Consider the following 13,237-nt stretch of genomic DNA (forward strand, 5'->3'; position numbering starts at 1 on the left):
AGTTAATGCTCCACCCTACTACTAAATTCTATCTGGTTTTCCATTATTATTTTTTCCTTAGGTCCCGTGAAAGCCGCTATATAAAATTAAGCCATTGTTATTATTATTATTACTTTAATTGTATTGGATTTGCCTGCAACACTGTTTACCCAAGACTCCTAAACAGTTTTGTGGACTCGAATACTTCACCCACCCCTCCATCGGCATGGTAGTGAGTGGATAATGAGTGAACTTTCATTTTTGGGTCAACTATCCCTTTGAGCCCTATGAGACAAATTGTGATTTGTGATTATGGGCTATACAGATAAAATTTGATTGATTGATTTAATCATGCCTGCAGCACATGTCAAAAATGATTCATTATTTACAATAATGTTTGATCAAGACCTTTATTGTAATGATTACATTTTTATTCAGTATTTTCGCAGTGTTTTTCCAGTAAAATTAACTAAATGAGTAGTAGAGGAGAACAGAATCCACCAAGTCTAAATTTAGGCCTACTTAGTTTGGGGGGTAGGTTGGTTTGCTTATTTATGTAGAGAACAACCTTTTTCAGTTTTGTATGAAGATTGTTGTTGATCTTGAAGTGTTATTTATTTCTATACCACTGAAAGAATTCAAAGGCTTTATTGTCATATGCAAAAATAAACAAATTATAAGTGCAATTCTTTTGAAAATTCTTACTTCTACTGTGTTCCTCTCCCTGGTGCAGTCAGTTATCCTGAATATATACAAGAAACTAGTAGCATAGAAAACATTCACATCGTGGCATAGTTTACGTTATTGCCTGCTCTAAACCTAGTGAATACTAAAGAATACCATTGTCTCTGTATGAACATTTATTATTTGTGGATGAGGTTTGCTGGCATTTAAATAAAATTGGTGAGTAAGTCAGAGATGTGCTCCTATATTTAATTTTTTGTTTTAAACATTTTTTAATAAATAATTATCACTTGAGCCCCTGCCCCCAAAATGTCTGTGCATGTCCCTGCCTCCTATCATTCATTATTAATAGAGGAAAATAAGAACAACAAGCTGGAGAGGAAGTGGCGTTTCACCAACCAAGATGACTTTCACCTTGCCCGGAAAGACAGCCTGATAAATTACAAGAAAGCCCTCCGAAATGCCAGAGCCACCTATTTTTCATTATTAATAAAAGAATATCAAAACAACCCCAGGTTCCTCTTAAGCACTATAGCCTGACTCTACAGATCTGTCTTTTCCTCTAACTCTGAGGAGCAAGGATTTCATCAGCTTCTTCTACAAATAAGATTATAACCATCAGGGAAAAAAGTTACCCCCCCCCCCCCATGAATAGCATACATACATTGTCTAGTACAGAAGCCATAGAACCACCTGTAGCACCAGATTTATATTTCCACCACTCTTATTCAATAGATCTTTCTGAACTGACTTTACTAGTCACTAATGTTTGTTGGAAGACTTTCAATCAGGATTTAGAATCCATCACAAGCACAGATGCAGCACTGCAAAAAGTTACTTATGACCTTTTCATGGCATCAAATAATGGACTTGTCTCTATACTTTTCGTGCTGGATCTTAGTGCAGCATTTTACACCATAGATCTTTATGTTACAGAGACTGGAACAACCCATGGGGATTTAAAGGAAAATCACTACTTTGGTTTAAGTCAAACTTATCAGATAAATTCCAATTTGATAATATTAACAATGACTCCTCCATGCAAACAAAGGTTCGTCATGGAGAACCACAACATTCTGTCCTTGGACCGATACTTTGACCTTAAATATATGCTCTCTTTAGGAAACATCATCAGAAAGCACAACATACACTTCCAGAAAGCACCCAGCTGTACATATCTATGGAGCCTGATAAATCTAATCAGGAATGTCTCAAGAACATTACGGCCTGAATGACCCAGAACTTTTAACTTCTAAATTCGGACAAAACTGAAGTCATTGTAACTGGCCCTAAACATCTCAGAGAAACATTGTCTGACCAGACACCTTTGCATGGAATTAACTTGGCCCCCAGTTCCACTGTGAGGATCCTTATTTTTTTTTTTACCAGGACATGTCATCTGACCCACACATATAACAAGTCTCTCTAACAGCTTTCTCCCACCTGCGCAATATTATGAAAATTAGAAACATCCTGTCTCAGAAGGATGCTGAGAAACTAGTCATTTAATTTGTTACATCTAGACTGGATTAATGTAATTCTTTATTATCAGGATGTCCCAGTAATTCTGTAAAAGGCGTTCAGCTGGTCCAAAATGCTGCAGCACGAGTGCTGACAAGAACAAGGAGGGATCATATTTGTCACAGCCTCTCTGTGGCTCCCAGTGTTTTTCCCCTTTTCCCTTCTTTGTCTTCCCTCAGCAAGTGTGTGCTGTTCCCCTGATGACACCGCACCACTGCACCAGCAGCTCATCCTCTGATCAGCAGCAGGATATCTACCCTGGCCATGCTCCCAGTTATCACCAGTTCATCCACGATATCATAGTGGTAGTATTGGTTCTTGGCTGCTCCCAACAGTAAAGTCAGAGTTATTATCCTTGTGTTTTGTCACCACCATTGCTAACAGCTCTTTTCCTCATGTCAACAGGATCCCCTCTCCAGGTCACCTGCCTTCCTTCCCTGTGGACTGGATTTAGTGGATGAACACATTGCTCTAGTCTCCACTACCTCACCACATCCTCGTGCCACCTTATTTAAGAGACAATAAAACCTGGTTTTAACTTTCCACTCAGACCATTGCCTTGTGTATCTGTTTCTGCACTGGGGTCCAAAAAGAAACTCTGAAACATAAAAATATTACTCCTTTCTGAGCTTCTCTGTATTGGCTCCCTGTAAAATTCCAAATAGAATTCAATATCCTGCTCCTAACAATCAATCCCCTTCATATATCAAACAGCTCATAACACTATATTGTCCAAAAAGATCACTTCACTCTTCCAAAATGCATGCTCACTTGTGGTTCCTAGAGTACATAAGACCAGAATGTGAGGTAGAGCCTTCAGTTACCAGGCTCCTCTACTATGAAGCCAGCTCCCACTTTGGGTTCCGGAGGCAGACGGCATCTCTAACTAAGGTTGTGAACAGTAATGCATTGAATTTTCTGCATACTTTCTTGATTTACAAACATTGCGTGTTTCCAGCGGCACAGTTATTGACGCAACAGGTGTCAGATCCACCGTTACCTTTAATTTAAGCATGTGTCCTTTCACTCAGATGATTTTAAGTAAGGTCAATTGTTACATCCTCTTTATCAAATCGATTCCAATTTGTTAATTAATGATGCGTCATCATGTGTGCAGACCAAAGTTAATCAGGGTGTTCCTCAGGTTTCTTTGCTCAGCCCAATTTTTTTCACATTATATGTGCTTCCATTATGAAACAATTTCAGGACACACTGTAAATTTTCACTGCTATGCAGATGACACCCAATTATACCTATCAATAAAACCAGGGCAATGCAATCATTTAACTAAACAACTAAACCTCATCTGAATATGACAGGCTAGCTAGCTACTTACTATAAAGGTCAAATGATTTTCCTAGTCTAAACTATTTTATTTTGTCCAATATAATGGTCATTGTCCCTGTTCCCAAGAAACCCCAAACCTCTGCCTGAACGATTGCCGCCCAGTAACACTCACCTCAACCATCATGAAGTGCTTTGAGTGGTTAGTCAAATCATGAAGTTACTGAATATGCCATCTCCCGAACCCTACACACTGCCCTCTCCCCCCTGGACCAAAGGGACACATATGTGAGAATGCTGTTTTTTGACTGGTTATGGTTAACCAAGTGGTTATAGTCAAGATGGCGCCGGAAAGGCCACCTCTGTGTTTGTGCACACTTTGTTCTCGTTTTGTTTGTTAACCCTGTTTTCTGCTCTGATACCTGAAGCTCTTTCACAAGAGAAGAGCTCATGAACATCAAGGCAAGGCTTTCTTGTGTTTCTTTGTGGAATTATTGGACATTCTGGTCAAAGGTGCACTCACCTATGCCAACACAGTGAAACATAGGAGGAGGGGGAGACATGCTGGAGCACTTGTGCGTCTCCATAGACGTAAATATCGTTCATCTCCAATGTGCGTTCAATGGGCAACAAATTGGATGAATTTCAGCTCCTGGTGGCTAGAGAAACAGACTTTTTTCATTTTCCGTCTTGTGTTTCATGGAGACATGGCTGTGTGGATCAATACCGAGCAGACATGGAACATGGACATGGAACTCTCCTGCAAAATGAAATATGGGGGAATCTGTTTCTGCAAACAGCAGCTGGTGCCACGGCATGACGGTGTATCAGCAGCACTGTTCTCATGTTCTGGGAAGTTTTTTCATAAACTGCGAACCCTTCTACTCTCCCTGTGAGTTTGCCTCATTCATTCTGGTCGGTGTTTACATTCCACCGCAAGCACACATGCAAGATGCACAGCACACACTCGCCAACCAGATACTGTGTGTGGAGCAGACCTACCTGGACTCCTTAGTTATTGTTCTCTACAATTTTAACAAAGGAAATCTGAGCCACAAACTCCCCAAATACAAAAGGTTAATTAAATGTCTGACTACAGAGGACAGAACACTTTGGATCACTGTTACACAACAGTCAGTGGAGCCTGTCACGCCATCCCCTGCGCAGCACTGGCATTCTCTGACCAGGTCATGGGTCCACCTGATTCCTGCATAAAGGCAGAAATTAAAGTTCTCAAAACCTGTTGCTAGGACATTTAAGAAGTGGACCAGGGAGGCTGTGGAGGACCTTCAAGAGAGTTTGGACTGTACTGATTTTCTTCAGGTCTGCTACCAACTGGTTGATAACACAGAGGTTGTGACTTCATACATCAGTTTCTGTGAGGACTGCTGTATCCATAACATACCAGGGTAAATTACAAAAATGACAAACCCTGGTTCACAGTTTAGGTTGGTGAAGGAGAAGGCTTTAAGGAGCAGAAACAGGGACAGGTTGAAGGAATCCAACAACTCTGCTTCTGTCTGGATAGGGCTCAGACAGATCACAAACTACAAACTTTCAGACCCCCACTCCATTAATGACCTACGCCTGACCAACCAGCTAAACAGGTTCTTCTGTCATTTTGAAAGACAGTGGGACAGACCTGGCACCATCCCAGACGACAACCAACCTCCATCCAAGAACATCCCCAATACCAGCTCAGCAGGGGTCTGTGACTCTCCACACCTGCTTAGCACAGTGCCCCCTTCCCCCTCTACCAAAGTGTCACCCCTTTCCATCCTACAGAGGGACATTAACAAGCTCTTCAGGAGACAGAACCCCTGCAAGCAGCCGGACCTGACTCAGTCTCCCCATCCACCCTGAAGCACTTTGCCGATCAGCTGTCTCCATATTTACAGACATTTTTAACACCTCGCTGGAGACATGCCAGGTCCCAGCCTGCTTCAAATCCTCTACCATCATCCCCATCCCAAAAAAACAATTCAATTGTATTGGATTCGACTGCTACACTGATTACCACTGAAACTCCAGAAGTGTTTTGTGTACTCAAAAACTGCACCCACCTCTCCATCGGCATAGGGGTGAGAAGATAATGAGCAAATTATCATTTTTGGGTGAACTATCCCTTTAATAACAAAAGACCCATTGCCCTGACTTCTATGGGGATTAAGTCTTTTGAACGCCTTGTCCTGTCCCACCTCAACGACATCACCAACCCCCTTTTAGACCCTCTACAGTTTGCCTACAGAGCCAATAGATCCGTAGACGATGCGGTAAACATTGCATTCCACTTCATCCTCCAGCACCTGACTCCCTAGGAACTGATGCCAAGATCCTGTTTGTGGACTTCAGCTCTGCATTCAACACCATAGTCACTGCTCGGCTATAGGACAAGCTCTAACTGCCGAACATGCCTGACTCCCTCTGCAGGTGGATCACATACTTCCTGTCTAATAGGAGACAGTGTGTGAAGCTGAGAAAAACATCAGCACCGGATACTCCCAATGCTGTGGTCTTTCGCCTCAGCTCTTCTCGCTGTACACGAACAGCTGCCACTCAAGTCACCAGTCCATTAAGCTCCTAAAGTTCAAGGACGACACAACCCTCATCGGACTCATCTCTGATGGGGACGAGTCTGCTTACAGGTGGGAGATTGGCCACCTGGTGACCTGGTGCAGCAACAACAACTTGGAGCTCAACGCTCTCAAAACAGTGGAGATGACTGTGGAACAGCCAAGTCCCACCTGCCCCCATCGCCCTGTATGATTCTCCAGTGGACACTGGGAAGTCATTCCGCTTCCTGGGCACCTTCATCACCCAGGACCTGAAGTGGGAGCTGAACATTGGCTGCCTCACCCAAAAAGCCCAGCAGAGGATGTACTTCCTGTGACAGCTGAAGAAGTTCAACCTGCCAAAGCAGATGGACCAGGAAGGTTGTGGAGGACTCCTGACATCCCAAAAAGCCAGCATGCAGGGTGGGAGGAAGGGCCTGAAGGTGCACCTAGAATTCCTCAGAGCTGGACCAGGGCGTGGAGCCTGTGGGAGCACTATCATGAGGGACCCTGGATGAGACAGCCTCCTTAGTGGGCTGGTCTGGGTGTTGCCGATGGAAGTCAGCAATGAGACGGGGTCCCAGGATGTAACAGACAGGAACCCATAACCTCTCTTCTGGCCCATAACCCTCACAGTGTACCAGATACTGGATGACCCTCCCACCGTGTCAGGAACGAATCAGACGTTGCACCGTGTAGGCAGGACCTCCATCAATGAGGCGAAGAGGCGGAGGAGAAGGAGTAGCAGGAACCAATGGACTCTCTTGAACAGGCTTGACCCTAGAGATGTGGAATGTGTGATGGACCCTCAGGGAGCGAGGGAGCTGGAGCCGGACCGCAGCTGAGTTGATGATCTTCTGGATCAATGGACCAATAAACCTGTGTGCCAGCTTCTTAGAGTCAACCCGCAGTGGAAGGTCCTGGGTTGACAACAACACCTTTGGCCGACCTGGTAGGTGGGTGGGAGCCCTGGTGCGCCGACGATTGGCGATTTTCGCGTAGCGACCCACAGAACCCAGGAGGGTGGTTCTGGCTTGGGCCCAGGTGCGGAGACACTGGCGCTATGAAGGTCTGGACGGAGCGGCAGGACGCATCCTTCTCTAGGGCAGGGAACAGTGGAGGCTGGTACCCAATAAGCACACTGGAATGGCAAAAGTCCGGTTGAGGAACTGGTCTGGGTGTTGTGGGTGTACTCCACCCATAGCAGCTGCTGTGACCAGGACGAGGGGCGACTGGAGACCATGCAGCTGTGTGCCACCTCCATCTCCTGGTTCTTCCTCTCGGTTTGCCCATTGGACTGAGGGTGGAACCTGGAGAACCGGACTAGCTGAGGCCCCAATAAGGGTGCAGAAAATTCCCTCCAGAACACAGATGAGAACTGGGGTCCTCGATCAGACACCACATCGACAGGAAGGCTCTGCGGCGAAGGCTTGTGTTGTAAGAGTGACATGGCTCCTTTAGGAGATGGGGCAGTGTATACGTATGGCATGTATGGAGTGGGAGAGAGCGAGCAAGAGAGAGCAAGCGGGAAGGATGAGAGACGTTGAAGGCAGCAGGAGCAGAGGAACAGGCCTGAATGTACAGTGAAAGTTATAGTTGCAAGATAATAAAGGCTGCAGTGTCTCAAGATCAAGCGGAGCTCCTGTGTGTTGTTTTCCAATTGCTGGTGAAAGTGAAGAGGGTTAACCCTGAAGTGAGCAACATCACCTTAGGCCCCGGAGGGAACACACCTCCCCTGTGCTCTTTGGCTACGGCCGGGGAGCTGAAGCAGGAATGGTTAACACTTGGAAGGAGATGCAGGCTGGAGTCCGACGCTCCCACTCGGCAGTTACCCACAGCCGAGCCCTCCCAGTGAGGTGGTTGATGGTAGAAGCCATCCTGGCCTCCTCAGAAGTGAAGGTGTGCAGTTGCAGGGCAAACAGGATTGAACAGTTTGTGAGGAAAGGATTACAGTTCTCAGGATCCCCCGTATTGCGCTCTGGGGCCCCCACATGTGGCTCAGAGGATGGCCCAGGGGACGCTGGCGGGGTGTAGAGGAGGACGCTGCAGGAGGGGCCGGAGCTGCCATCTGTGAAAGGACAGTGGTGAGCTGCTGAAGTTGTGCGGCTAACAAAGCTAGGGCCTGCTTCTGGGTGGCAGCTGTTTGCTTCTGGGTGGCGACAGCTTGATGTATCCCTGCTGTGGTGGAGGTGAGCAGAGCCTCATGCTGCTGAAGAATGTTCAGCACACTCTCCAGGCATGACAGTGGTGACGCTTTGTGCGCTGGGTCCATGTTGTGGCCAGATTTTACTGAAATGGGTTAGGTTTGAACCCAAATGCAGCACAAAAATGTAGGGCAGTTGGTAACAGTCTTTATTCACTGGCTCACAACAGATGAGGTGGCAGACAATACTAAAGACAAAAACGCAAAAGACTTGGTCAGGAACGGAAGGCAGAGGTGATTACAAGGTTTCAGACGAGGCAGGTAAGTCGGAGACAGGCAGGGTCGGCAACAGTGAATCAGTCCAGATGTGAGGCGTAGAACAATCTGGTCATACAGTGCAAACACAAAATGTATATATATATTAAGATTCCTTTATTTATCCCACAAATCATGCAACACACAGCACATAACTACATGCAATGTGGGGGGAAATTATGTGTCTGCCCTCAACCCAGGTAACACTTTATAATAACTATCCGTTATAACTAGTTAACAGCTCATTAGTAAACTGTTAATTAATGAGTTACTAATGACTTGTTAAGTGTTTGTTAACGGTTTGTTAAGGATGTATAACGATGCCTTATAGATAGTTAAGAGACCATTAATAAACTGTTAGTTAATGAGTTATAAAAGACTTGTTAACTGTATGTTAATGATTTATAACTATACCTTATAAACTGGTAATAGATCATGAACAAGCTATTAGTGAATTACTTACTAATGACTTGCTAAGTATCAGTTAATAGTTCATATATGTTATTGGGACGTTATTCTAAAGTTGCAACTATTCCTCATTTATTAACTGTTAGTAAATGAGGAATAGTTGCAACTTTAGAATAACGTCTCAATAACATACATAAGCTAATAACTAATACTTAACTAATATATTAACTCACACTTTACAGATCAGTTGTTAATAGTTTGTTAACCATCTACTAATACCAGTGAAACTTTGTAGATCAGCAAATGGGTGGAACAAGTTCAAGGTACAGAAATTTGATGTGATTTTTAAAATATCAAATTTTTGTACCTCCACCTTGTTCCACCCATAGGCTTTCTGTGTACTGCATTTTACCAAAGAGACACCACAGATGAAATGTTGAACATTGTGTTTAATGTGTAGAAACACACATGCTGAGCCATCACATGGCAGAACAGCAGTATACAACAATATACCATCCCATGAGGTTTGGGCACTTTTTGTGCTAAACACTGAATAAACAGAATTTCAGAGGGACATTCAATGTCCATACATTACAGCAATGTCATGGATTATCCGTCCTAATGGCCCTTTGCAATGCTTACGGGCAAGCCACTCATGCCATTCAATAACTCTGAGATGGTCAACCAGTAACTCCTCTGTACGATTCCCCCTGAGTCTCCACACATTTTCCTTAACCGTTCTCCAGGTCCCTCTCTATGTGCTGTATGTGCACCTGTTTGGGCATCGACATATGACACACTGTGATTGACAGTGAAGTAACCTAGCTGAGGTAAAGCATTGTGATAAGCCCGCCACTCATCACTTATTATTGTAGATCCCACTTTAACATGGTGAGCTATAAGTGGCACCGGATCTCTCCTTCTTCTTCTCTCGACTAAGTGAAGAACAGGCTTTGCATGTCTTCTCCCTCTCCGGTTCATACCTAGCATCCCAAACACCCACTTCTTCCTCTTCCAGCCACCAGCCATTCGTCCCTGTCCATACTGTTGAAAACATAAAATATGAGGAATTATTCTTCTTTATCCAAAAATGAATAATCTATCATTCAATGGTAATGTGCATTACTATCTTGATAATAGTGCTTGCTGCTTGCCTTTCTTTTGTGTCTGAAGTGGCTCTCATCAACGGTGACAAATGATGAGTGACAACAGGTGACAACCTAGACAGACACACCCATCCTTCACTCACTCAGCAAAGTGTTTATTGGATGGGCAGCTTGCATTAGCATTGATTTAAAAGAATGAATACACGGTCTGGTAAAATGTCCGATACTAGTGTTCCCAGCGGCGATGCGCAAAATACCGAGATAAGTCCAGGAACTGTCGAGAGAAAGAGAAAGAAGTCAACAGCGGGTACTTCCAGGAAAGAGAAAGCTACACCTGCGGACCATGCTGTGCACCCGGACAACAACGGTGACGGTATGCAAGACTGCGTGTTATCTTTTTATTAAAGATGTTTGATCAGGATAACACGGACTGATAGATTTGTACTACATAATTCAACCAGATTAGTGAAGTGTCCAATGGTTAACTTTGTGTGTTTGCGCGCGCAACTAAATATGCACATGGTTTAGTCGCTTGCCGAAAATAGCAGATTTAGCCTATGAGTTGTAAGACTTGTAGTAGGCCTACATTTAGTAGAATTGTTATTTTCAGAGAGCAACACAGGGTGAATACAAAGTATTAATCAATGTTGATTGAATGTTACTGCTGTCAAATAAGGGCTGAGCAATATCGATACTGTTAGCATAATAGTTGTCTTTTCCTGGTTTTGAAAGCTATTACAGTAAAGTGATGTAATTTTCTGAATTTACCAGACTCGTCTAGCTGGTCAAATTTAGTCTAGAATAACTGAATTGGCTGCAAAATAGCAAAACAAGAATCATCATACTGGTGTGCATGTATGCATCAACACTTTAATTCAAGGCTTAGGCAAAATATCAAGATATATATCGTACCGTGACATATACTCAAAATATCGAGATATTTCAAAAAGGCCATATTGCCCAGCCCTATGTATATATGTGCGTATATGTATATAATGATAGTCTGTACATATCCATTCATATATTCACTGGTGATGGATGATAGCTATACAATTATGTTCACTCATTCAGAGATCCAGTGCAGATATCTAGAGCCAGCTGCTCATTATTTTATTTGACCTTCACCTGGCTTTTATGATTACAGCTTTTTTAATTCTCTATCCTATCATTCCAGATACTGAGGCAACTGTAGCTCCAACCGCATTTTTATATATTAAGAAGAAGCAGCTTAAGCTCTGTGAGGCCAAAAGGAAGCGGCACACAGTCACAGAAAAAATCAGTGACCTGACTAAGGATAATATCTGTAGCATGGATTGACAGCAGACACATCTGTCCAACTGATGAGATCACGATTTGATGAATCAGTGAAACTGAAAGTCTTCATAAATGTAAATGTTGATAAGAATGTATGTGAGTTGACTTGTATCATCATAATGCATTTGGTATTGTATTTTCTGTTATGATGTAGATACAGATGATGGTGGGACAATTGACACATCTTCCTCGGTCAACTCATTTCCTGGTGCATCTTCTTTCTCTTCATCCTCCAGTCCATCCGACTCCTCTTCATCCTCTTCATCCAGCTCCTCATCCTCATCAACTGATTTTTCCGATTCAGACAAGAAATCGAAGAAAAGACGCAAGAAGGAAAAAAAGCACCACCACCAGAGTCACAAGAAAAAGGACAAGAGGAAGAAAAAAAGGCAACATGGCAAGCAGAGAGGTAAGTGTAAAGAGGAAGGCAATAAGGCTGCTCCCCTCATGTGTGTCAGGCATGTAGACATCACAACGTCTGTCTGTCTGTGTGTGTGTCTCTCTCTCTCTCTCTCTCTCTATAATTATATATATTATTTTAAAGCGCTTTATTAGCATGACCGTTAAAATACAGTGTTGCCAAAGCAAATAACAGCAATACAGACAATAAATAAAAACAAAAAAACATTAAAAAAACAAGAAATAAGGTTGCTCCCCTCATGTGTGTCAGGCATGTAGACATCGCAATGTCTGTCTGTCTGTGTGTGTGTGTGTGTGTGTGTGTGTGTCTCTCTCTCTCTCTCTTATTTTCCAAAATGTACTTCCTGGTGGGTATATTATCTTGGACCCTCCCTGTGTCGATTCACTACTTGTATGTTTGTTATACTTAACTAAATTTCTATCTGTTTCAGCACGTCATCCTGAGGAGGTCATCAAGAGATACAGGAAAGTCCTTAAGGCGTAAACGAAAGGAAGAAAGCTGAGTGTGGCATATCGAAAGGTCGGTGTCGACCGAAACACTGTCGTCGTCAATGCCCCGATCTGTGAGCTGGCTGTTGTGGCCCCGAAGAAATACAAGGAGTTGCTGATTGCTCATACACCACAGCAACGACTGCAGGACTTTGCCAAAAAATGTCTGGAAGTGTTGATTAATGATCCAAACCTTTTGAGGGGTGTTGATTAATGATCCAAACCTTTTGAGGGATGTTGAACATCAAAAGAAAAAGGGGAAACTGAGTCCTCTGTCTAAGAAAGCTTAGGTGTTGTGTCACTGTGGGATGGTGCCCTAGAGCAGTTCGGTTGTAGCTCGGGTCTGGTTTACTAAGTATAGAGGGTCCAAGTTGTGCTAAGACATGTTCATATCAATAATGCCAATGGCTTGATTTTGATTTATTTTGTTTTCATGTCCTGCACAAAAAGTGCCCAAACCTCATGGGTTCTGCCATGTGATGGCTCAGTATGTGTGTTTCTATACATTAAACACAATGTTCAACATTTCATCTGTGGTGTGTCTTTGGTAAAATGCAGTACACAGAAAGCCTATGGGTGGAACAAGGTTGAGGTACAAAAATTTGATATTTTAAAAATCACATCAAATTTCTGTACCTTGAACTTGTTCCACCCATTTGCTGATCTACAAAGTTTCACTGGTATTAGTAGATGGTTAACAAACTATTAACAACTGATCTGTAAAGTGTGAGTTAATATATTAGTTAAGTATTAGTTATTAGCTTATGTATGTTATTGGGACGTTATTCTAAAGTTGCAACTATTCCTCATTTACTAACAGTTAATAAATGAGGAATAGTTGCAACTTTAGAATAACGTCCCAATAACATATATAAACTATTAACTGATACTTAGTAAGTCATTAGTAAGTAATTCACTAATAGCTTGTTCATGATCTATTACTAGTTTATAAGGTATAGTTATAAATCATTAACATACAGTTAACAAGTCTTTTATAACTCATTAACTAACAGTTTATTAAT

The 13,237-nt window shown here is 42.9% G+C and overlaps 1 protein-coding gene across 1 annotated transcript in view; it reads right to left on the minus strand.

The window, feature by feature from the left end:
- The window catches only part of LOC109637328 (dual specificity calcium/calmodulin-dependent 3',5'-cyclic nucleotide phosphodiesterase 1C-like), a 105,114-nt gene that overhangs the window by 38,428 nt on the left and 53,449 nt on the right, over window positions 1–13,237 (minus strand). The gene's annotated exons all lie outside the window — the stretch shown is intronic.

Source organism: Paralichthys olivaceus, chromosome 9 (assembly GCF_024713975.1).
Source record: "Paralichthys olivaceus isolate ysfri-2021 chromosome 9, ASM2471397v2, whole genome shotgun sequence".
Lineage (NCBI taxonomy): Eukaryota > Metazoa > Chordata > Actinopteri > Pleuronectiformes > Paralichthyidae > Paralichthys > Paralichthys olivaceus.